A 25501-nucleotide genomic window follows, 5' to 3' on the forward strand; every position below is an offset into this window, starting at 1 on the left:
CGAGACGGCCTCGGAACAACTCAGGTGCATCCTGTTCAACGCCAGATCGCTCTGGAAACACGCAACTGAAGTTTGGGATACCATCTTCACCCTTGCCCCTGACGTAACCTTCACCCTAGATACCTCGCTCACCCCCGTCTTAGCCCCAGACATCTGCACAGCAACATCCCAGGATACAAAATTAAACACTGCAACCACAATAACAGGCGTGGAGGCGGCATCGCCATCATACGCAAGGAATTAATCACCTGCACATTCATCAATGACGAAACCACACCCATCATGGAACACATGAATTTCCAGCTCCATGTCGATGGCACCCTCAAAGGCCCCCTCACATACTGACCACCAGGATCAAAAATTAGCCTCAGCGATGCCATCACTGAACTCATCACCCCGCTTGCCATTGAATGCGAACACTACTTCTTTCTGGGAGACCTCAACTACCACCTGGACGACCCCCACCAACCTTCTGGAAAGACTAGACAACATCAGCCTAAAGCAGTTGGTCACAGGCCGTACACACAAAGCAGGACACATTTCGGACCCCATTGTCAAGTCCAACAGAATCAGCTATAGCCACACCACGGAACTCACCTGCTCAGACCACTACATCGTACACTTCACCCTTCCCGGATCCCCCAGCACCGCCCCAACCTGCTACAGCGCCGTCTCCCGACGCTGGACCTAGGTCACTCAGCAGCAATAGACCGACACCCTCAGCACATCATAGCCCAACATCACCACCAACTTGGATCAGGCAGTACAGAACTTTAATGACTAGATCATCAGCGCCGCCGACCTGGTCACCCTGACCACACCAGCCAAGACCCGCAGAACCACCAAAAAAGGCTGCTGGTACACCCCGGAACTCAGCAAATCAAAACACAGGTGCAAACAACTGGAGGGAAATGGTGCACCAGCAAGAACCACACCAACTGAGCCACCTTCAAAACAGCCCACAACAACTACCACCCCCAGATCAAAACTGCAAAAAAGAGGCCCTGGCCTGCCGGATCGAAAACAGTGGTAACCAATCCAAGGAACTCTTCACCATCATCAGAGAGTTTGCCTGCCCATCAGCCATTGAAAACTCCATCCCCCCTCACAAGACCTCTGTGATGCCCTCGCCAACCACTCCCACAACAAGATAAAAAACATCTACAGTAACTTTGATCCCCAACCCTCTGACCTCCCCAGCATCCCAGCAACCTCCACTGCCGACCACCTGCTTCCTGCATTGGTGACAACTCAGCACACCAAACACTATCAGATTCATGAGCTCTAGCCACTTGGGAGCACCCACCTACCCCCGCCCCCGCAGGATCTTCAACCTCGGAAGAAACTAGATCAGCCACCAGCTCACCACCATTCTCAAAGCCTCATTAACCAAGGCCACGTTTCCAGAAGCCTGGAAACACGCAGAGATCAGACCCCTCCTCCAGAAGACCTCTCAGACCCCAGTAAGCTCCAGAATTACCACCCAATCTCCATGCTAATCTCCTAGAGAAGGCCATCAATGTCCAACTCACCGAACACCTGAGAGAAAAAAACTGCTAGACCTCTCCCAATCAGACTTCAGAGTCAATCACAGCTCCGAGACAGCTCTGGTCATTGCAACAAATGACATCCGTGCCCTGCTCGACAAAGGAGAAGCAGTAGACCTGATCCTCCTTGACCTCTCCACCGCCTTCCACATTGTTTCTCACTAGACACTGATCAACTAACTACACCAGATTGGGATCACAGATGATGCGCTCAGATGGATGGCATCCTTCCTTCCTGGATGCACCCATAGAGTTTGCCTCCCATCCTTCACCTCACAGGTCAAGCACACCATCGGTGGCATCCTCCAAGGCTCCTCCCTAAGCCCAACACTCTTCAACATCTACATGACACCACTCGCAGAGATCGCAGAACATCAACATTATTTCCTATGCTGATGACACGCAGCTCATCCTCTCGCTCTCAACAGACCCTAACAACATGAATACCAGTTTTCACAACTGTATGAAGAACATTTCCACTTGGATGAAGGGCAGCTGCCTGAAGCTCAACATGCAAAATGGAAGTTCTGATCTTCTGCATACACTCAACCCTCTGGAATGACTCCTGGTGCCAGCAGAGTTCTGATGCACTCCCACACCGAAAGATCACGCCGGCAACCTCGGCATCATTCTCGAAAACTAACTCTCCATGAAACGCCAGGTCAGCGCCATTTCCGCAGCCTACTTCCACATGCTCTGCATGCTCTGCAAGATCTTTAAGAGGCTCCTCATCAGCACGAGGAAGACAGTAACGCAGGCCCTCATCATCAGCCGACTGGACTACGGTAATTGTAGGAAAGTACCATCTTGCCTGGCATGTTACCCCCATTTTTCACTGTATATATGTTGTTTTAGTTGTATGTGTCACTGGGACCCTGTTCACCAGGGCCCCAGTGCTCATAAGTGTGCCTGAATGTGTTACCTGTGTAATGACTAACTGTCTCACTGAGGCTCTGCTAATCAGAACCTCAGTGGTTATGCTCTCTCATTTCTTTCAAATTGTCACTGACAGGCTAGTGACCAATTTTACCAATTTACATTGGCTTACTGGAACACCCTTATAATTCCCTAGTATATGGTACTGAGGTACCCAGGGTATTGGGGTTCCAGGAGATCCCTATGGGCTGCAGCATTTCTTTTGCCACCCATAGGGAGCTCTGACAATTCTTACACAGGCCTGCCACTGCAGCCTGAGTGAAATAACGTCCACGTTATTTCACAGCCATTTTACACTGCACTTAAGTAACTTATAAGTCACCTATATGTCTAACCTTTACCTGGTAAAGGTTAGGTGCAAAGTTACTTAGTGTGAGGGCACCCTGGCACTAGCCAAGGTGCCCCCACATTGTTCAGGGCCAATTCCCCGGACTTTGTGAGTGCGGGGACACCATTACACGCGTGCACTACATATAGGTCACTACCTATATGTAGCTTCACAATGGTAAATCCGAATATGGCCATGTAACATGTCTATGATCATGGAATTGCCCCCTCTATACCATCCTGGCATAGTTGGCACAATCCCATGATCCCAGTGGTATGTAGCACAGACCCTGGTACTGCCAAACTGCCCTTCCTGGGGTTTCACTGCAGCTGCTGCTGCTGCCAGCCCCTCAGACAGGCAGCTGCCCTCCTGGGGTCCAGCCAGGCCTGGCCCAGGATGGCAGAACAAAGGACTTCCTCTGAGAGAGGGTGTGACACCCTCTCCCTTTGGAAAATGGTGTGAAGGCAGGGGAGGAGTAGCCTCCCCCAGCCTCTGGAAATGCTTTCTTGGGCACAGATGTGCCCAATTCTGCATAAGCCAGTCTACACCGGTTCAGGGGACCCCTTAGCCCTGCTCTGGCGCGAAACTGGACAAAGGAAAGGGGAGTGACCACTCCCCTGACCTGCACCTCCCCTGGGAGGTGTCCAGAGCTCCTCCAGTGTGCTCCAGACCTCTGCCATCTTGGAAACAGAGGTGCTGCTGGCACACTGGACTGCTCTGAGTGGCCAGTGCCACCAGGTGACGTCAGAGACTCCTTGTGATAGGCTCCTTCAGGTGTTGCTAGCCTATCCTCTCTCCTAGGTAGCCAAACCCTCTTTTCTGGCTATTTAGGGTCTCTGTCTCTGGGGAAACTTTAGATAACGAATGCAAGAGCTCATCCGAGTTCCTCTGCATCTCTCTCTTCACCTTCTGCCAAGGAATCGACTGCTGACCGCGCTGGAAGCCTGCAAACCTGCAACATAGTAGCAAAGACGACTACTGCAACTCTGTAACGCTGATCCTGCCGCCTTCTCGACTGTTTTCCTGGTGGTGCATGCTGTGGGGGTAGTCTGCCTCCTCACTGCACTAGAAGCTCCGAAGAAATCTCCCGTGGGTCGACGGAATCTTCCCCCTGCAACCGCAGGCACCAAAAAGCTGCATTACCGGTCCCTTGGGTCTCCTCTCAGCACGACGAGCGAGGTCCCTCGAATCCAGCAACTCTGTCCAAGTGACTCCCACAGTCCAGTGACTCTTCAGTCCAAGTTTGGTGGAGGTAAGTCCTTGCCTCACCTCGCTAGACTGCATTGCTGGGAACCGCGACTTTTGCAGCTACTCCGGCCCCTGTGCACTTCCGGCGGAAATCCTTCATGCACAGCCAAGCATGGGTCCACGGCACTCTAACCTGCATTGCACGACTTTCTAAGTTGGTCTCCAGCGACGTGGGACTCCTTTGTGCGACTTCGGGTGAGCACCGTTTCATGCATCCTCGTAGTGCCTGTTTCTGGCACTTCTCCGGGTGCTACCTGCTGCTAAGAGGGCTCCTTGTCTTGCTCGACATCCCCTCTACCTCCTGGTCCAATTTGCGACCTCCTGGTCCCTCCTGGGCCGCAGCAGTGTCCAAAAACGCTAACTGCACGATTTGCAGCTAGCAAGGCTTGTTGGCGTTCTTTCGGCAGGAAAACACTTCTGCACAACTCTACAAGGCGAGCGGGATCCGTCCTTCAAAGGGGAAGTGTCTAGCCCTTTGCGTTCCTGCAGAAACCGCAGCTTCTTCAGTCCAGTCGAAGCTTCTTTGCACCCGCAGCTGGCATTTCCTGGGCATCTGCCCATCTCCGACTTGCTTGTGACTTTTGGACTTGGTCCCCTTGTTCCACAGGTACCCCAGATTGGAAATCCAGCGTTGTTGCATTGTTGGTTTGTGTCTTCCCTGCATTATTCCTCTAACACGACTTCTTTGCCCTTAGGGGAACTTTAGTGCACTTTGCACTCACTTTTCAGGGTCTTGGGGAGGGTTATTTTTCTAACTCTCACTATTTTCTAATAGTCCCAGCGACCCTCTACAAGGTCACATAGGTTTGGGGTCCATTCGTGGTTCGCATTCCACTTTTGGAGTATATGGTTTGTGTTGCCCCTATCCCTATGTGTCCCCATTGCATCCTATGGTAACTATACATTGTTTGCACTGTTTTCTAAGACTATACTGCATATTTCTGGTATTGTGTATATATATCTTGTGTATATTTCCTATCCTCTCACTGAGGGTACACTCTGAGATACTTTGGCATATTGTCATAAAAATAAAGGGGGTCATTCAGACCTTGGCGGACGGCGGAGGCCGTCCGCCAAGGTACCGCCGACAAATGACCGCACCGCGGTCAAAAGACCGTGGCGGCCATTCAAACATTTCCGCTGGGCCGGCGGGCGCTCTCCAAAAGAGCGCCCGCCGGCCCAGCGGAAATGCCCCTGCAACGTGGACGCCGGCTCAGAATTGAGCCGGCGTAGTTGCAGGGGTGCGACGGGTGCAGTTGCACCCGTCGCGTATTTCAGTGTCTGCAGCGCAGACACTGAAATACTTTGTGGGGCCCTCTTACGGGGGCCCCGCGGCACCCCCTACCGCCATCCTGTTCATGGCGGGTTTCCCGCCATGAACAGGATGGCGGTAGGGGGTGTCTGAATCCCCATGGCGGCGGAGCGCGCTCCGCCGCCATGGAGGATTCAATGGGGCAGCGGTAAACCGGCGGGAGACCGCCGGTTTACCCTTTCTGACCGCGGCTGAACCGCCGCGGTCAGAATGCCCTTGGGAGCACCGCCAGCCTGTTGGCGGTGCTCCCGTGGTCGGTGACCCTGGCGGTCACCGTCCTCCAGGGTCAGAATGACCCCCAAAGTACCTTTATTTTTAGTATAACTGTGTATTGTGTTTTCTTATGATATTGTGCATATGACACTAAGTGGTACTGTAGTAGCTTCACACGTCTCCTAGTTCAGCCTAAGCTGCTCTGCTAAGCTACCATTATCTATCAGCCTAAGCTGCTAGACACCCTATACACTAATAAGGGATAACTGGGCCTGGTGCAAGGTGCAAGTACCCCTTGGTACTCACTACAAGCCAGTCCAGCCTCCTACATTGGTTGTGCAGCGGTGGGATAAGTGCTTTGCGACTACTTACCACTCTTGTCATTGTACTTTTCATAAGAGAAAAATATACAAAACAAGTTCAGTGTATATACACATTGCCAAAAAGTTTTGCATTTCCTCTTTTCACTCTTTTCGAAGTGCTGAAAAGTACTTCTAACTTTCTAAAAAGTTCTAAAAAGTTTTTAAAGTTTTTTTTCTCAGTCTTTCTAAAAGCTCTGACAAACTTTTTCTCTTTTTCTATCACTTTAACTCTCTCTAAAAATGTCTGGCACAGGCCAAAATGTTGATCTGTCCAAACTTGCATATGATCACCTTAGCTGGAAAGGAGCAAGGAGTCTCTGCATAGAGAGAGGTTTGAGTGTAGGGAAGAATCCTTCCTTGGAACTGTTACTTAACATGCTTAGAGAACAAGATAAGGCAAGAAGTGCCCCATCTGTTGAAAAAGTAGCTAATGGTTCCCAATCTGATCCAGGGACTCCCCCAGGAAAAGATTCAGGAAAGAAACTTCCTAGCCTTCCCATTACTAGACAGTCTAGCATAGTTGGTAATGATGAAGAGCCACACCATACAAATAGTGTTGTCTCACATCATAGCAAAAGCATTTATTCTCACCACAGTGGTACTGATGTTTCTGTTAGCAAAGCTGTTAGGGTGCCCTCTGTAAGGGACAGGTCTCCTTCTGTCCATTCTCACCATACTTCTGTTTCAAGGCATGTCCCTCCCACCCACCCTGATGACAGATTGTTAGAAAGGGAACTCAATAGATTGAGAGTGGAACAAACCAGACTGAAGCTCAAAAAGCAACAGCTGGATTTGGATAGACAGACTTTAGAAGTAGAGAAGGAGAGACAGAAACTGGGTTTAGAAACCCATGGTGGCAGCAGCAGTATTCCCCATAGTCATCCTGCAAAAGAGCATGATTCCAGGAATCTGCACAAGATAGTTCCCCCTTATAAGGAGGGGGATGACATTAACAAGTGGTTTGCTGCACTTGAGAGGGCCTGTGCTGTACAGGATGTCCCTCAAAGGCAGTGGGCTGCTATCCTATGGCTATCATTTAGTGGAAAAGGTAGGGATAGGCTCCTTACTGTAAAAGAAAATGAAGCTAATGATTACAAAGTTCTTAAGAATGCACTCCTGGATGGTTATGGCTTAACCACTGAACAATACAGGATAAAGTTCAGAGAGACCAAAAAGGAGTCTTCACAAGACTGGGTTGATTTCATTGACCATTCAGTGAAGGACTTGGAGGGGTGGTTACATGGCAGTAAAGTTACTGATTATGACAGCCTGTATAACTTGATCCGGAGAGAGCATATTCTTAATAATTGTGTGTCTGATTTGTTGCACCAGTACTTGGTGGACTCTGATCTGACCTCTCCCCAAGAATTGGGAAAGAAGGCAGACAAATGGGTCAGAACAAGGGTGAACAGAAAAGTTCATACAGAGGGTGACAAAGATGGCAACAAGAAGAAGGATGGTAAGTCTTCTGACAAGGGTGGGGACAAATCTAAAAATGAGTCTTCATCAGGCCCACAAAAACACTCTGGTGGGGGTGGTGGGCCCAAATCCTCTTCTAATCAAAACAAGGAAAAGAAACCATGGTGCTATTTATGTAAAATAAAAGGCCATTGGACAACAGATCCCAGTTGTCCAAAGAAAAGCACCAAGCCTCCTACCACTACAACCCCTACTGCTACACCTAGTGTCCCTACTAATAGCAGTGGTGGTGGGAGCAAACCTACTAATAGCCAATCCAAGGGAGTAGCTGGGCTCACTATTGGTAACTTAGTTGGGGTTGGTCTTGTTAGGGAGACCACAGAGGCTATATTAGTCTCTGAGGGGGCTATTGATTTAGCCACCTTATTTGCTTGTCTCCTTAATATGGATAAGTACAAGCAGCTACCCCTAATAAATGGTGTTGAGGTTCAGGCCTACAGGGACACTGGAGCCAGTGTGACTATGGTCATAGAGAAACTGGTCCACCCTGAACAACACCTACTTGGTCACCAGTACCAAGTAACCAATGCTCACAACAACACACTTAGCCACCCCATGGCTGTTGTAAATCTCAACTGGAGGGGGGTTACTGGTCCAAAGAAAGTTGTGGTAGCTTCAGATTTACCTGTAGACTGTCTATTAGGGAATGATTTGGAGACATCAGCTTGGTCAGATGTGGAGTTGGAGGCCCATGCAGCAATGCTGGGCATCCCAGGGCATATTTTTGCTTTGACAAGGGCTCAGGCCAAAAAGCAAAAAGGACAGGGAAGCTTGGATCCTGGAACAATGGACCAAGTGCTCCCTAAAGCTAGGGCTAGTAGAAGCAAACCACTTCCTACTATCCCTCCCTCTACAGTGGATTCTACTTCTGAGGAAGAAGAATTCCCTCCCTGTGCAGAACCTACACCAGAGGAGCTTCAAGCAGACACTGCTGAGCTTTTGGGTGAAGGGGGGCCTGCCAGGGAGGAGCTGAGTGTGGCACAGCAAACCTGTCCCACATTAGAGGGTCTAAGACAGCAAGCTGTCAAACAGGCTAATGGGGATGTCAGTGACTCTCACAGAGTTTACTGGGAGGACAACCTCTTGTACACTGAGGCAAGGGATCCTAAACCTGGAACTGCCAGGAGATTAGTGATCCCTCAGGAGTACAGAAAGTTCCTCCTAACTCTTGCACACGACATTCCCCTAGCTGGGCACCTGGGACAAATGAAAACTTGGGACAGACTGGTTCCCTTGTTTCATTGGCCTAGGATGTCTGAGGACACAAAAGAGTTTTGTAAGTCCTGTGAAACCTGTCAAGCCAGTGGCAAGACAGGTGGCACTCCAAAGGCACCCCTTATTCCACTGCCTGTGGTTGGGGTACCCTTTGAAAGGGTAGGGGTTGACATAGTTGGCCCCCTTGACCCTCCTACTGCTTCAGGCAATAGGTTTATCTTGGTGGTAGTGGACCATGCCACAAGATATCCTGAAGCAATTCCTTTAAGGACCACTACAGCACCTGCAGTGGCAAAGGCCCTCCTAGGAATATTTTCTAGGGTGGGCTTCCCAAAGGAAGTAGTATCAGACAGGGGAAGCAATTTCATGTCTGCATACTTAAAGGCCATGTGGAAGGAGTGTGGTGTAACTTACAAGTTCACTACACCCTATCATCCACAAACAAATGGACTGGTGGAGAGATTTAATAAAACTCTCAAAGGCATGATTATGGGTCTCCCTGAAAAACTCCGCAGGAGATGGGATATCCTGTTACCATGCCTCCTTTTTGCCTACAGGGAGGTACCCCAGAAAGGAGTGGGCTTCAGCCCCTTTGAACTTCTTTTTGGACACCCTGTTAGGGGTCCACTCACACTTGTAAAGGAGGGTTGGGAACAACCTTTAAAAGCTCCTAAGCAGGATATTGTGGATTATGTACTTGGCCTCAGATCAAGGATGGCTGAGTATATGAAAAAGGCCAGTAAAAACCTTCAGGCCAGCCAAGAGCTCCAGAAGCAATGCCATGATCAGAAGGCTGTTTTGGTTCAGTACCAACCAGGGCAGAAAGTGTGGGTCTTGGAGCCTGTGGCCCCAAGAGCACTCCAAGATAAATGGAGTGGACCCCACATAATTGTTGAAAAGAAGGGTGAAGTCACCTACTTAGTTGACTTAGGCACTGCCAGGAGTCCCCTTAGGGTGCTCCATGTCAATCGCCTGAACCCCTACTATGACAGGGCTGATCTCACCCTGCTCATGGCAACTGATGAGGGACAGGAAGAAGACAGTGATCCTCTACCTGATCTCTTCTCTTTCACAGAACAAGATGCTCTTGTGGAAGGTGTAGTTTTGGCTGATTGTCTTACTGCTGAGCAGAAAGACCATTGCATAAATCTCCTAGATCAATTCTCTGAACTCTTCTCTACTGTGCCAGGCACCACTTCTTGGTGTGAGCACACTATAGATACTGGAGACAGTTTACCTGTCAAAAGTAAGATCTATAGGCAGCCTGACCATGTCAGGGACTGCATAAAGCAAGAGGTGCAGAAAATGTTAGAGCTGGGAGTGGTTGAGCACTCTGAAAGTCCATGGGCTTCTCCTGTGGTACTTGTACCAAAACCCCATTCCAAAGATGGAAAGAAGGAAATGCGGTTTTGTGTAGACTATAGAGGTCTCAACCTTGTAACCAAAACTGATGCTCACCCTATACCCAGGGCAGATGAGCTCATAGATACACTGGCATCTGCCAAGTATCTAAGCACTTTTGATTTGACTGCAGGGTATTGGCAGATCAAATTATCAGAAGATGCTAAACCTAAAACTGCATTTTCAACCATTGGAGGCCATTACCAATTTACAGTAATGCCTTTTGGTTTGAAAAATGCACCTGCCACTTTTCAAAGGTTGGTGAACACAGTCCTACAAGGGCTGGAAGCTTTCAGTGCAGTATATTTGGACGATATAGCTGTCTTTAGCTCCAGCTGGGATGATCACCTGGTCCACCTATGGAAAGTTTTGTAGGCCCTGCAAAAGGCAGGCCTCACTATCAAGGCTTCAAAGTGCCAGATAGGGCAGGGGAAGGTGGTTTATCTGGTACACCTTGTTGGTGGGGAACAGATTGCACCACTTCAGGGGAAAATCCAAACAATTATTGATTGGATTCCCCCTACCACTCAGACTCAGGTGAGAGCCTTCCTAGTCCTCACTGGGTATTACAGGAGGTTCATTAAGAACTATGGCTCCATTGCAGCCCCTCTTAATGACCTCACATCCAAGAAAATGCCTAAAAAGGTATTATGGACAGCAAACTGTCAGAAAGCTTTTGAGGAGCTGAAGCAGGCCATGTGCTCTGCACCTGTCCTGAAAAGCCCTTGTTACTCTAAAAAATTCTATGTCCAAACTGATGCATCTGAATTAGGAGTAGGGGCAGTCCTATCACAACTTAATTCTGAGCGCCAGGATCAACCTGTTGCTTTTATTAGTAGGAGGTTGACCCCTAGAGAAAAGCGTTGGTCTGCCATATAGAGGGAGGCCTTTGCTGTGGTCTAGGCTCTGAAGAAGTTGAGGCCATACCTGTTTGGCACTCACTTCATTGTTCAGACAGACCACAAACCTCTACTTTGGCTAAAACAAATGAAAGGTGAAAATCCTAAATTGTTGAGGTGGTCCATATCCCTACAGGGAATGGACTATACAGTGGAACATAGACCTGGGAGTAGCCACTCCAATGCAGATGGACTCTCCAGATATTTCCACTTAGACAATGAAGACTCATCAGGTCATGGCTAGTCTTATTGTCCTTCGTTTGGGGGGGGGTTGTGTAGGAAAGTACCATCTTGCCTGGCATGTTACCCCCATTTTTCACTGTATATATGTTGTTTTAGTTGTATGTGTCACTGGGACCCTGTTCACCAGGGCCCCAGTGCTCATAAGTGTGCCTGAATGTGTTACCTGTGTAGTGACTAACTGTTTCACTGAGGCTCTGCTAATCAGAACCTCAGTGGTTATGCTCTCTCATTTCTTTCAAATTGTCACTGACAGGCTAGTGACCAATTTTACCAATTTACATTGGCTTACTGGAACACCCTTATAATTCCCTAATATATGGTACTGAGGTACCCAGGGTATTGGGGTTCCAGGAGATCCCTATGGGCTGCAGCATTTCTTTTGCCACCCATAGGGAGCTCTGACAATTCTTACACAGGCCTGCCACTGCAGCCTGAGTGAAATAACGTCCACGTTATTTCACAGCCATTTTACACTGCACTTAAGTAACTTATAAGTCACCTATATGTCTAACCTTTACCTGGTAAAGGTTAGGTGCAAAGTTACTTAGTGTGAGGGCACCCTGGCACTAGCCAAGGTGCCCCCACATTGTTCAGGGCCAATTCCCCGGACTTTGTGAGTGCGGGGACACCATTACACGCGTGCACTACATATAGGTCACTACCTATATGTAGCTTCACAATGGTAAATCCGAATATGGCCATGTAACATGTCTATGATCATGGAATTGCCCCCTCTATACCATCCTGGCATAGTTGGCACAATCCCATGATCCCAGTGGTCTGTAGCACAGACCCTGGTACTGCCAAACTGCCCTTCCTGGGGTTTCACTGCAGCTGCTGCTGCTGCCAGCCCCTCAGACAGGCAGCTGCCCTCCTGGGGTCCAGCCAGGCCTGGCCCAGGATGGCAGAACAAAGGACTTCCTCTGAGAGAGGGTGTGACACCCTCTCCATTTGGAAAATGGTGTGAAGGCAGGGGAGGAGTAGCCTCCCTCAGCCTCTGGAAATGCTTTCTTGGGCACAGATGTGCCCAATTCTGCATAAGCCAGTCTACACCGGTTCAGGGGACCCCTTAGCCCTGCTCTGGCGCGAAACTGGACAAAGGAAAGGGGAGTGACCACTCCCCTGACCTGCACCTCCCCTGGGAGGTGTCCAGAGCTCCTCCAGTGTGCTCCAGACCTCTGCCATCTTGGAAACAGAGGTGCTGCTGGCACACTGGACTGCTCTGAGTGGCCAGTGCCACCAGGTGACGTCAGAGACTCCTTGTGATAGGCTCCTTCAGGTGTTGCTAGCCTATCCTCTCTCCTAGGTAGCCAAACCCTCTTTTCTGGCTATTTAGGGTCTCTGTCTCTGGGGAAACTTTAGATAACGAATGCAAGAGCTCATCCGAGTTCCTCTGCATCTCTCTCTTCACCTTCTGCCAAGGAATCGACTGCTGACCGCGCTGGAAGCCTGCAAACCTGCAACATAGTAGCAAAGACGACTACTGCAACTCTGTAACGCTGATCCTGCCGCCTTCTCGACTGTTTTCCTGGTGGTGCATGCTGTGGGGGTAGTCTGCTTCCTCTCTGCACTAGAAGCTCCGAAGAAATCTCCCGTGGGTCGACGGAATCTTCCCCCTGCAACCGCAGGCACCAAAAAGCTGCATTACCGGTCCCTTGGGTCTCCTCTCAGCACGACGAGCGAGGTCCCTCGAATCCAGCAACTCTGTCCAAGTGACTCCCACAGTCCAGTGACTCTTCAGTCCAAGTTTGGTGGAGGTAAGTCCTTGCCTCACCTCGCTAGACTGCATTGCTGGGAACCGCGACTTTTGCAGCTACTCCGGCCCCTGTGCACTTCCGGCGGAAATCCTTCGTGCACAGCCAAGCCTGGGTCCAAGGCACTCTAACCTGCATTGCACGACTTTCTAAGTTGGTCTCCGGCGACGTGGGACTCCTTTGTGCGACTTCGGTGAGCACCGTTTCACGCATCCTCGTAGTGCCTGTTTCTGGCACTTCTCCGGGTGCTACCTGCTGCTAAGAGGGCTCCTTGTCTTGCTCGACATCCCCTCTACCTCCTGGTCCAATTTGCGACCTCCTGGTCCCTCCTGGGCCGCAGCAGCGTCCAAAAACGCTAACTGCACGATTTGCAGCTAGCAAGGCTTGTTGGCGTTCTTTCAGCGGGAAAACACTTCTGCACGACTCTACAAGGCGAGAAGGATCCGTCCTCCAAAGGGGAAGTCTCTAGCCCTTTGCGTTCCTGCAGAAACCGCAGCTTCTTCAGTCCAGTCGAAGCTTCTTTGCACCCGCAGCTGGCATTTCCTGGGCATCTGCCCATCTCCGACTTGCTTGTGACTTTTGGACTTGGTCCCCTTGTTCCACAGGTACCCCAGATTGGAAATCCAGCGTTGTTGCATTGTTGGTTTGTGTCTTCCCTGCATTATTCCTCTAACACGACTTCTTTGTCCTTAGGGGAACTTTAGTGCACTTTGCACTCACTTTTCAGGGTCTTGGGGAGGGTTATTTTTCTAACTCTCACTATTTTCTAATAGTCCCAGCGACCCTCTACAAGGTCACATAGGTTTGGGGTCCATTCGTGGTTCGCATTCCACTTTTGGAGTATATGGTTTGTGTTGCCCCTATCCCTATGTGTCCCCAGTGCATCCTATGGTAACTATACATTGTTTGCACTGTTTTCTAAGACTATACTGCATATTTCTGGTATTGTGTATATATATCTTGTGTATATTTCCTATCCTCTCACTGAGGGTACACGCTGAGATACTTTGGCATATTGTCATAAAAATAAAGTACCTTTATTTTTAGTATAACTGTGTATTGTGTTTTCTTATGATATTGTGCATATGACACTAAGTGGTACTGTAGTAGCTTCACACGTCTCCTAGTTCAGCCTAAGCTGCTCTGCTAAGCTACCATTCTCTATCAGCCTAAGCTGCTAGACACCCTATACACTAATAAGGGATAACTGGGCCTGGTGCAAGGTGCAAGTACCCCTTGGTGCTCACTACAAGCCAGTCCAGCCTCCTACAGTAATGCACTGTATGCAGACACCACCACTGAAGTCATGCAAAGACTCCATACAATCCAGAACACAGCTGCCAGACTGATCCTCAACCTGTCCAAGGGATCCCACATCACCCAGCACCTAAAGGACCTCCAGTAGTTCCTGATCCAGAAGAGATGCCAATTCAAGCTCCTGACCCATGCCTACAAAGCCCTCCATAACCAAGGGCCCACCTACCTGAACCACCACCTTTGCCTCCACCAACCGACTAGGAACCTCTGCTCAGCATACATTGCCCTAGCAAAGATACCATGCATGCCCGAGGACGCTCCTTCTCTCACCTCACTGCCAAAGCCTAGAACACCCTCCACACCACACCCTCACTGACCCACTTCAGAAAGGGACTGAAATCCTGGCTTTTTGAATAAACACCTGCAGAAAGAGCCTGGATACCCACTCAGGTGACAAACTGCGCTATACAAATAACATCTGATTAATTGACTGATTGATATAATCAATCATCTGCTGCATATTCTGCTGATTTTAGCAATTTTTCCTAGCCTAAATGTGACAGATACTAAAAGCTCTGCAATGTGTATTTCCACTCAATGGAATGCCCTTCACAAATGTTGACTGGTCACCTTCCTGTTGCTTATTCATGCATTTGGGTGCTAAACTGGTATGACATGAAACCTTTGTCCAGATAGTATTAACATGTGTAAAAAAGACAAAATAATGAAGTGACACTGTCACAAAATGTGCTTGATTATGCTGTATAATTTGCCTTCTCATGCCACATCATTTTGTGAACCGTGACATATAATTAGGTCCTTCTCTGCCCTATAATTTGGTCCTCAGCTGATTTATAATTCCAGTGGCCCTCCCAATAACCAGGGCCACTGGAGTTATGCAGAAGGGGACGACCAAATTATGCAGCAGGGTTGAGTAAATTATGCGGCAAGAAAAGGCAACTTTTGCTGCATTATGCAACACATTTTGTAATAGTATTTCTTCATTATGTTATCATTTTTAAACTTGCTAACACTGTCTGGGCATTAGTTGCACCTCAATAGTACTGGTTCAACACTCAAGTGTAGCAAAAAGCAACAGAAAGGTGACCAGTCCAGCTGTGCAACGGGCCTTTCACTACGTGACAACAGGTGCTGCTTTATTTTTTTATCTTCTGAACCATTTGCGCTAGAAACAATTTTGTTGTTAAAATCTGCAGATTATGCAGCAGATGATGGATTATGTGGCAAATGCAAATTATGCGAAAATCGCTGCGGCCACATAATTCCAGTGGCCCTGCCTATACCCCACCTTCCTCTGTTCTTTTCATATTATTCTGTTTGATTCTGTGTCATTTTCGACAGGCCCCTAAACAATTATTAGACTTCCCCAAGGGACGTTTACATAATCCAACCTGAAGAGTAAAAGAGACGTTTGTACAGGGTAAAGCCTGCGTGCCTTGACACAAAAAAACATGAAAGACACCTTAACAGGCCCCTGCTTGACCAGTTCCTGGAGCTATTTTCACCCACAACGAAGCAACCATTCACCTTTTTGAATGGGACGTTCTGTACTGTAACTGACGCTCATGTAAAACACTCCAATAACTTCGGGTCGAGTTCGGGCTATGTAAAACTGAAAAGAAAAACTTACACCTTATCAAAATAAACAAAATAATAAATAAATAAATCGACCGCTGTCAGAAAACATACTACCATGTCAGGCCTTTACCCCTATATCTACAGGTGAAAACAATTTTAAAAAATCGATTACGGAATTATAGAGGTCGCTTGCTATATACCTTTTGAAAAATGACAGTTCCCTTCGTCCCGCGAGACTTCCGTAGAATCAAACAGTTTGGCAGTTTTTATAAGACTTGAACGATTTCAAATGGCGTTCGTTTATCTGCGGGCCCGCAGCACGTTTCAATATCAACAAAGACTACTTCCTTTTAACACGTCTGTTTTTTTAAAGCCTACGTGTCCTTGATCCACCTGCTCCCCCACCAGTGACTCCTTCGTACACAGCCCACCCGCCCCCACCCTTCACAAACCCGACCCCATGCATTGGCATGAGGAGAAGGTAGCCCCCGCCGTGCGCAGATTCCCTGCCCCCTGGTGGTCTTAATGGTCCCTGATGTGAGACATTGAATGATGATGAAAACATCTGGACGTGGGAGGTGAGGGGGCGGAGTAGGGGGCCTTCCACTGCCCTCCCCGCCGCCCCGTCTCTCAATGGGACACAAATGCTTGGCAGAGCGCCCCTGGAGAGGGACGCCCCAGCAGTGTTCTCTCGGTGAGAGGAGGCCGGGGGCTGGATGGGCTCTGACGACTGTTTCATCTCTAATACACATACCAAGGATGCACGCGGTTTATCTTTGTCTCTCTAAACCTGTATATTGTGATAATGTCTGTGTCTGATCGGATCAGGTGCAATTGAGTCCCCATATCTCACCCAAAGTTTGAGAAAACTACCCACCGTGCGCGCCCCTGCACAACGGAGAGCTGGCTCGTGATAAATCTAGAGTGTTTTCAAGAAGCTAAAGGAGATGGGGCAGAGTCAGTCACCTGTCAGCCTAGCCCGCAGTGGTATCCAAACTTTTTAATGCTGCGCCCCCCCCAGTTGAAAAATAAAAACCATTGGGCCCCACCTCAGAATTTTTCACAATTATTTTATAAAGATGTTAGTGTTTAAATATGTCCAGACATATTTAAACATTGCAGTCAAGTACTGTTACCTTTTTAAAAGTGCAATAACATATTTCTGCTTCAAAAAAGACACTTATCTGTGTAATGCTTCTTTTAGCCAGAGCCTGGCGCCCCCCCTCGGATCACTTGAGGCCCCCCTAGGGGGTCCGCCCCCCAGTTTGAAGACCTCTGGGCCCTAGTGTCATTGAACGAGATGTAAATGTGTGATAGTCACATGCAAGTCTAGTATCTATAAAAGACATGTAGGTCTTTGACAGTTCGTCTCATGCAAGTCTAGTCTAGTGGGTTACTAAGGAATGTAGCTTTGTGACAAACAGTTGACGCTACTCTAGTCTAGTGTCTTTCAAAGAGTTATAGGTCTGTGATGGTCAGTCAGAAGTCACTGAAGTCTAGTTTCTTCAAAAGGGGTGTAAGGCTGTGACAATCAGTCACATGCAAGTCTAGTCTATTATCTTTGAAAAGGGGTGTAGGTCCGGGATGAAGTCAGTCACTTGTCCCACTGAAGCCCCTCCGAAAGACCAATAAGTGACAGGCAGGGCGAATGCAACTGTAAGGCCAGTAGAGATAGGAAATTGTCAACTGTATTTAAGCTGGGCGTATAAAAGGGCGAGAGGGGCGGCAAGAAGTTGGGCACGAGCCGCTTTGGAAAAGCCAGTAAACTAAAGTCACGCATACAGCAGGTGAAGGGGCCTGCCTCACCTGTACGCTGGGACAGTTAATGATGTGTAAGGCCAAAGCTTTGAAAGGCCAGAAGGGAGGACTGAGTCAATCATATTCATCCCGAGACATATTGGAGTCTCAAGAGCCCCTTACCCCATTTTCAGTGGTTTGGCGGTGAATGGGGGCAACATTTTGTGTTACGCTACTGTGGAACAAACAGAAGGCCCCGCAACCAGGTTGAGTCCAGTCAGTAAGATCCCTCGGTTCAGGGACAGTGACATTCAGTCAGGAAGACGCCCCTGGGCTCGGAGAGTCATTTCTTATCTGGGAATGTCCGGTCCTAAGAGAGAGGTATCCGGGCAGTTAGACACCTGGGGTTCGGGTACGTGTCACTCAGTCAGGAAGGCTCCGGGGAGGTGACAGTCAGTCAGCGAGGACCCTTGTGTTCGTGCGCACTTGGAAGTCCTTTGCCGGAGCCCCGGGGGAGGGGCAGAGGCGCGGCCCAGGACGGCAGCAAATCCCCGTTCTTTCCTTTTCTCTCCTCACTTGAGTGTTTTGGCAGCCGGTGCGCAGCGCTGCCCCCTAGAGGAGCAATATAGATATATATGAAGAGGGCGGATCCAGGGGAGTCAGATCGGTGACTTGTGCGCCCGGAGAGGACAGCTTCGCTAGTAGACACGAGCTGCCAGCCCCGGCCAGAGAGGTGAGGACCCTGCGAGGGGGAAGGGACGGGAGCCGCCACTGGGGCAGCGAGGGGTCACTGGCAGTGTGTGGAGGGGTGGGTGGAAGCCATGGAGGTCACCGGGAGTGTGTGGAGGGCTACTCACAGGAGCCGGGAGGCGCGCTGGTCTGGGAATGCGTACAAGGTAGACTTAAATGAAGCCGCTTTAGGCAGTGTCTATGTGTCCCGCGCTCTCACATCAGCGAGAAGTTAAAAAGGAGGCTGGGTGCGGCGTGTACCTATTGGAAATATGTGCAGACAGAGAGGGCTGTGGTGTGATTTAGTGTGTACTCTTCCTGTGCCCTGCGAACGTACACACCGCGGTCCCTGCGCGGCTCTACAGTGGCTTGTTGAAAAATGCGGAATTGAGAGTATTGGGGTCTGAAGTCCTTGGAGCAGCGCGCGTTCCTTACAATAGCCTCCAGTTTCAGCCTCTCACTGCCCACCTGTGCCAACATATTACATTGGCCACGGATGCCAGATTCTCATACTACCCACCAGAAGGTTGTGGTCAAGCTTCCATGCCCATTCAATACAAGGCCTCTTTACTGGGAATGAAGACGACCCAATGCTGTTAGGATTGTAACTAGGGCGGTTTTCTGGAGACATATCTGCCTATGTCCTCACAGACGAGGAATTTCAATGGTCTTCCAAACTAGAAAGGGATCAATATATTCATTTTGTGTTCCTCATATTTAGTATTCACTGTTGACCCTTGAACAGTGCGCAAGAACCTCTCTCTGTCTGTACTCTGTTCTTTTCCTATACTTTTCTAGCGCTGCGTTTATCCTGCGGATAACTCCAGCCGCTTTACAGCAAGACGCATAATCATTCCCTTGCCACCGCCCTCTTGGGTGCTGTGTGCGCTTGCTGCGTAGGCGGACCTGCCTATCAGCGGTGGGTGCTCTTTAAAATAAAACGGAAGTTTTTATGTAACTCTGCTTGCTGCGTTTATGCCGAGTCTAAGCGCTGTACAGTCGACAGCCATGACTTCTTTGTACACTGTTGTCCAAGCGCACCCAGTGTGTATCCTGCTTGTTGTGTGGACATGCCATGTGTGTGCATGCCCCGCTCGTTCAGCACATTCTGTGCACTACTAGCTTTAAGTGCATGTTTTCCAGAGTATATATTGTGACAGTTTTGTTTGTGTCCCGACTAGTATACGCATATGTTTTACAGTATGCGCGCGCGCGCACACTCTTTGTGTACAGTATATTTTGTGTGTGAGCGGAGCATGAGTAAAACAGAATGTGTGCATACTATTCATGTGCAGTTATTTTGATGCAGTGCCTGTATATTGTAAGGGCGTGCGTAGACTGTGTGTGATATATTGTGTGATGACGTTGTGTTTGACCAGTTTATTTTGTGTGTATTGTCTGTGCAGTATAGTTTGATTACATGTCAGTTTTCTTCAGTTTATTAAGTGATATTGTAAATATGGATAGCAAATACCGTAAGCGCGCTCCTTTCACGATATACTTTGTGTCAAAACCAAGCATGTATCCTGTGATCTGCATTAGGCGGATTTACACCTTAAAACTCGGCATGCTGTTTCTGCAGTCTCTTGTGTGCATGGTAAATGTACAGAATGACGTGATTGCATTTTGTGTACAATACATAGTGTTTACGACATGTGTGAGCGTTCCATCAGGTCTGCGCCATCTGAACATGTACAACATATATTTTAACACACGGTATACAGATCATGTCATATATGCATGCTGGATGTGTACCGTGCATTGTTTGCGTTTAGTGTGCATAGCTTCTACTGTACAGTGTATATTGTGAATGCTTGCAATTGGTGGAAGGTAGGCTGTTTTCTGTAGTTTATTTAATTTATTGTCTGTGCATTCTGTTAATTTACAAAATGATGTGGGCGGAGGTCGCTATGTACGCCATAGATTGTATGCATTTCGCGTCTGATGATTACATTATGTGTGCCTGATGTGTGTTAAGAGTATATTGCGTGTATATGGCTTGTATGTTCAGCACAGGCCTGCACGCTGCCTTTAAACAGTATGGCCTGCTTGAATGAGATGTGCATGCTATATGTATAGAGTGTGGGTGATCTGTTCTGGGGTGTAGTGCTTGTGCGTGCTTTCTCTCTGCGTTGTATGCATTGTGGTGACTGTACAGTAAGTATATTGTGTGTGCATGCTCTGTGTCTGCAGCAACATAGCGTGTTTTTACAACGCACCCTGTTTGCTTTTTTACTAATTTGTTCGTACTGATTGAACTGTATATTGCGTGAACATGTTTTGTGTGTATACTACACGCTGTTTGTACAAAATATTCCGTGTTCACACCGCCTCGAGGCACTGTGCGTACATTGACTATTTTTCAGTGTATCTCTCACCATTCGCAATTCTGTGGCGTGGCGGTGGGGGGTGGGGTGAGGGGGTTAAATGTTCCCGGACTGAACAATGGGATTCCTGGGATATTTACATATTTAAACCTGCCATTATCGCCCATCACTGCGGGCATCTGACGTTGCCGCTGATGCATAATGGTCTATTCTGTAGGACACAGAGGTCCAGCTGAATCCACTGTTAACGTTTTAAAGCCAGATCCACAAAACGCTGCAGACGTTAATCCGCGTCTCTGTCGCTGAATGCAAGTCTGAGCTCTGTGGGCACGGTGACTCTATCCCACAGTATCACATCATGTGACTAAGTAGTGTACGCCTAAAATATCTCCATATCACAAAATGCAATAAAAACACAGCCCTAAGCATCATGTTCTGGCTGTTTCACTCCATTAATAATGAAGGCCCCAGGCGCGTGTCTGTCAGTATGTCACAGCGTGGGCACGAGAGCACCCCTGGCACTTCCACGAAATAAGGAGCACCTCAGACATGTTCATCACACCGAGTCACTGCAACAAGAAAGAAGGCACCCCCAGACACGTCTTTCACACTGCGAGAAATATAAAGCTCACCCCCCGGGAATGCCTATCACATTGCACCACTGCCAACAAATTATCCCCCCCCCACCCGACATGACTTTCACACTGCGTAACTGCGAGAAATATGAAGATCGGCCACAGCCATGCCTATCGCACTGCATCACTGCAATAATATTTAGCATCCGCAGATATACCTATCACGCTGTCACTGCAATAAAAGAGGGCACCCCCTGATATGTCTATCGCGCTGCATCACTGCAATAATAAGAGACCATCCCCAGGTATGTCTATCGCACTGAGTAACTGCGAGAAATACAAAGAGCACAGCAGACATGTCTGTCACACTGCATCACTGCAATAAAGATTTAGCACCCGCAGATGTCTCTCGCACTGCAATAAATTTACAGCATGCGCAGATAAATCTATCACACTGCATCAGTGCAATCGATATAGAGAATCCCTAAATATGTCTACCACTCGGCTGAAGTGCGAAAAATAAAAGGCATCCCCAGGCATGCCTATTGCATTACTGCAATAAAAGTAGAGCGCCCCCGGGTCTGTCTAAAATGTAAAGAGCGGCGTAGATATGTCACACTTCATCATGTCAAAATATGTTTATTACACTCTAATTGCGAGAAATAAGGGTATTCATGGGCATGTCTATCGCACTGCATCACTATGCCTTATAACACTGCATCACCGTGCCTTATCGCACACCATCACTATGCCCTATCACATTGCATCACTGTGCCTTATCACAATGCATCACTATGCTTTATCACACTGCATCACTATGCTTTATCATACTGCATCACTGTACTTTATCACACTGCATCACTGTACTTTATCACACTGCATCACCGTGCCTTATCACACTGCATCACTTTGCTTTATCACACACCATCACTATGCCTTATCACACTGCATCACTATGTCCTTTCACACTGCATCACTAAGCCTTATCATACTGTATCACTTACCTTATAACACTCCATCATTGTGCCTCGTCACACTGCTTCACTATGTATAATAACACACCACCACAATGCCTCATCACACTGCATCTCTACAATAAAAATAGACCACTCCCAGATATGTCTATCGCACTGAGTAACTGCTGAAATATAAAAAGCACCGCAGACATGTCTGTCACACTGCATCACTGCAATAAATATTCAGCATCTGCCGCTATGTCTCTCACATTTCATCACTGCAATACATTTACAGCACGCGCACATATATCTATTGCACTGCAGTCGATATAGAGAATCCCTAAATGTGTCTACCATTCTGCAGCACTGTGATAAACAAACAGCTTCCCAGGCATGCCTATCACACTGCATCACTGCAATAGAAGTAAAGCGCCCTCTGGTCTGTCTAAAATGTAAAGAGCCGCGTAGATATGTCTGTCACACTTATCATGTCAAAATATGTTTATTACACTGTGTAACTGCTAGAAATAAGGGTATTCCTGGGCATGTCTATCACACTGCATCACTATGCCTCATAACTCTGCATCTCTGTCTTATAACACACCAGCACTATGTCCTATCACACTGCATTACTGTGCCTTATCACAAAGCATCACTATGCCTTACCACACTGCATCACTGAGCCTTATCACTCTGCATCACTGTGCCTTATCACACTGCATTACTGTGCCCTATTACAAAGCATCACTATGCCTTACCACACTGCATCATTGTGCCTTACCACACTACATCACTGTGCCTTATCACAAAGCATCACTGTGCCTTATCACATTGCATCACTGTGCCTTAGCACACTGCATCACTGTGTCTTAGCACACTGCATCACTGTACCTTATCGCACTCCAGTACTATGCTACTATGGCTTATTACACTGCATCACTGTGCCTTAGCACACTGCATCACTGTTCCTTACCGCACCCCACTACTTTGGCTTATCACACTGTAACTGCAAAAAATAAATACCATAGTTGGCTCTTTTACCTTCCTGAAGCACACCCCGTGCACGGTTTCTTTCTGTATCACCGCATGCCATAATGCACATCTCACGCACGTCATTGTATACATCTCACTGTATCACTGCAAACCGCGAGAAAGAGCTCCAGTCATTTTTACCTCACTGTATCACTGCTTGGAACAAAGAACACGGCGTGGCAGGTTTATTTCACTGTATGATAAAGTACAAAGACGTATTCCATCCCACTGGACCACTATTTACGCCGCCCGCTCCACAGTGAGATTTTTTGCTCAGCTCGACATTTTTATGGGGTTTCCCTGAAGTTAGGTATGAACTGTTCTCTCGAGGATCAGGTGGAAAATGAGAACATTGAACTTTGTACCGCCCTCTGGTGCGTAGAGGGATAAGGGGTGCAAAGTAAACTTAAAGGAGAGCCTCGCTGTAACCCAAGCTTTCATTTATTTTGTAAAAGTAGCGGGTAGTGGGGGGTGGATGATTGACAAATGACTCTTTCCTACTGATTGGTGTAGTTTATTCCATCCTATACTCAGTCTATTCTTTGGGGCTGTGTAGCGCAGTATTACGTCTATTAAGGTAACGTGAGAGTTATTTGATATTCTATACGCCTGATATTACACTTCCGGACGGAGAGGCAATGTGCAGTCAATGGAACATGAGCGCACGCTGCGCAGTCCGGACCCAGCGTCTGACTGGTGACTCTTCGGCTCTTAAGCCAGGTCAAGTGATTAAAGTTTGCTCCAGGCATGCTGCGCCATGCGATCAGGCCAGACGTAGTGGCTCTGGTCACTTCCGGGTCGCGGTTGCAGCTGCAATGAAAGAGAGTTGTTTTCAGCGGTGCCCTAACCTGGAGGTAGTTTGACCCTGCTGGACTGGATGGCTGCGGAGCACCGCAGAGTCGGAGGCTTTGACCAGAGAGCCTTCTGGTGGTGCTTTATCTTTTTGTGTTTAAAGTACGCGTGGCACTATCTGTGTATGGAATCAGCAATGGTTTCTAAAACCGTAATGCACTGTAGTGATTTCATCCACGTGAATACATTTTCGCAAGTCATCCATACGATTCACATCACTCACAATAATATTGTAGACAATGTGTACTCGTTTTTTTTTTTTTTTTTAATTTTGTTTTTTATCTCGAACAACATACACTGGTTAATATATGTCCTAAGGTCCTACGTTGACATTACGGGGTTCCGGTGCCAAGTCTGTTGCTATCATGACACCCGAACCCCGAGGGGTCATTTAGGTATGGAGCTACCCTTATACTTACTCTGTGTACACAGCCGCCTGTCATCGCTTGGCTTGCCCTGATATTTTGCATCCAATCCATCCAGGCATTCTCCTCCCATGCCCCCTCCTCATTCCTGCAGGCTCACTGCAGTGCAGAGACGGGTTTGAATGGGGCCCTCAGAAGGAGCTGGTTCCCGGATGTTGGGGCGGGTTTGGATTGGTCAGGCCTGGTTGGACCGGGCGGAAGCACACCTTTTTGAAGACAACTACTGGTGCTAGCAGTGGCTCGTGCGGCTGCTGCAGCTTTGAGTTGCTCTAAAACACCTAACTTCTGTAGAGCAATGCCATCGTAAGAGTTTGCGTGTCCCTGTGCAAAGCATACTTCGGGGCACGGAGAGAACACATTTCAATTTTATTACCCATTGCCTGATAATTCAAGCTCACATGACGCCAATCAATACTACATTCCATGTTACATTTTAACAAGGTCACACAAAAAACGGCTAAAATATTTCTCCCCATGGTTTAGAGCGGTAGAGGTAGCTGAAGGTAGCTTTTCATCAAAGAGATGACCTTATCAGTCCGGTGCCCAGAGGAGAAGGAGGGCACCTAGGGACACTGGCTAGACACAGCCCATACATAGTAAGATTTCAGTCTTCTAGATTCAAATTTCCAACTTTTTTGCAGCTTTAGATATAACCGAGGCTTTACATGAGCATCTGTTACATTACACAGGGATACATTCATTTGTTTTCTTAGGCATGGGGAAATTAAGTCTTTTGCCCAGAATCACAGGATGTTAAATCGACGCCGAGACTTGAACTTGAACCTTTTCCCAATTCCAAAGTCTGTAGCTCTGTCCCTAAACACCTCTCCCCAGCTTTGGCGAAGATCGCCATATTTCACCGTGTACTTTCACCCAAATGAGCATGTTTTCCACACTGTGATTATCATTCTCAGTGCATAGAGGTCGTTTTCGCTCTTATGAAATCCAGCCAAGGTGGAAAATGTACGAAGATAATTTCTCGGCCGGTTTACCGTTGATAGAGTTTGTCTATGCACAGTGCCATCCCACTGGAAAATAATTTTTTTTTCTGGAAAGTATATCTCATGCATGATAT

At 48.0% G+C, this 25501-nt stretch overlaps 1 protein-coding gene and 1 long non-coding RNA gene across 3 annotated transcripts in view; one reads left to right on the forward strand and one right to left on the reverse strand.

The window, feature by feature from the left end:
* Nucleotides 1–23291, reverse strand: part of LOC138285531 (uncharacterized) — a 124486-nt gene extending 101195 nt beyond the window's left edge. The window contains exon 1 of one of the 2 annotated variants that reach the window (XR_011201609.1): nucleotides 23159–23291. This is a non-coding gene — a long non-coding RNA (uncharacterized lncRNA). Of the gene's footprint in view, nucleotides 1–22165; nucleotides 22211–23158 lie in introns of those variants that run through there. The other variant, XR_011201608.1, reaches the window with a different exon arrangement.
* The window catches only part of ACKR3 (atypical chemokine receptor 3), a 34791-nt gene continuing 27398 nt past the window's right edge, over nucleotides 18109–25501 (forward strand). The window contains exon 1 of the mRNA XM_069225561.1: nucleotides 18109–18263. The gene's annotated coding sequence lies outside the window, so the exon portion shown is untranslated. The remainder of the gene's footprint in view (nucleotides 18264–25501) is intronic.

The sequence above is a fragment of the Pleurodeles waltl genome, chromosome 3_1 (assembly GCF_031143425.1).
Source record: "Pleurodeles waltl isolate 20211129_DDA chromosome 3_1, aPleWal1.hap1.20221129, whole genome shotgun sequence".
Lineage (NCBI taxonomy): Eukaryota > Metazoa > Chordata > Amphibia > Caudata > Salamandridae > Pleurodeles > Pleurodeles waltl.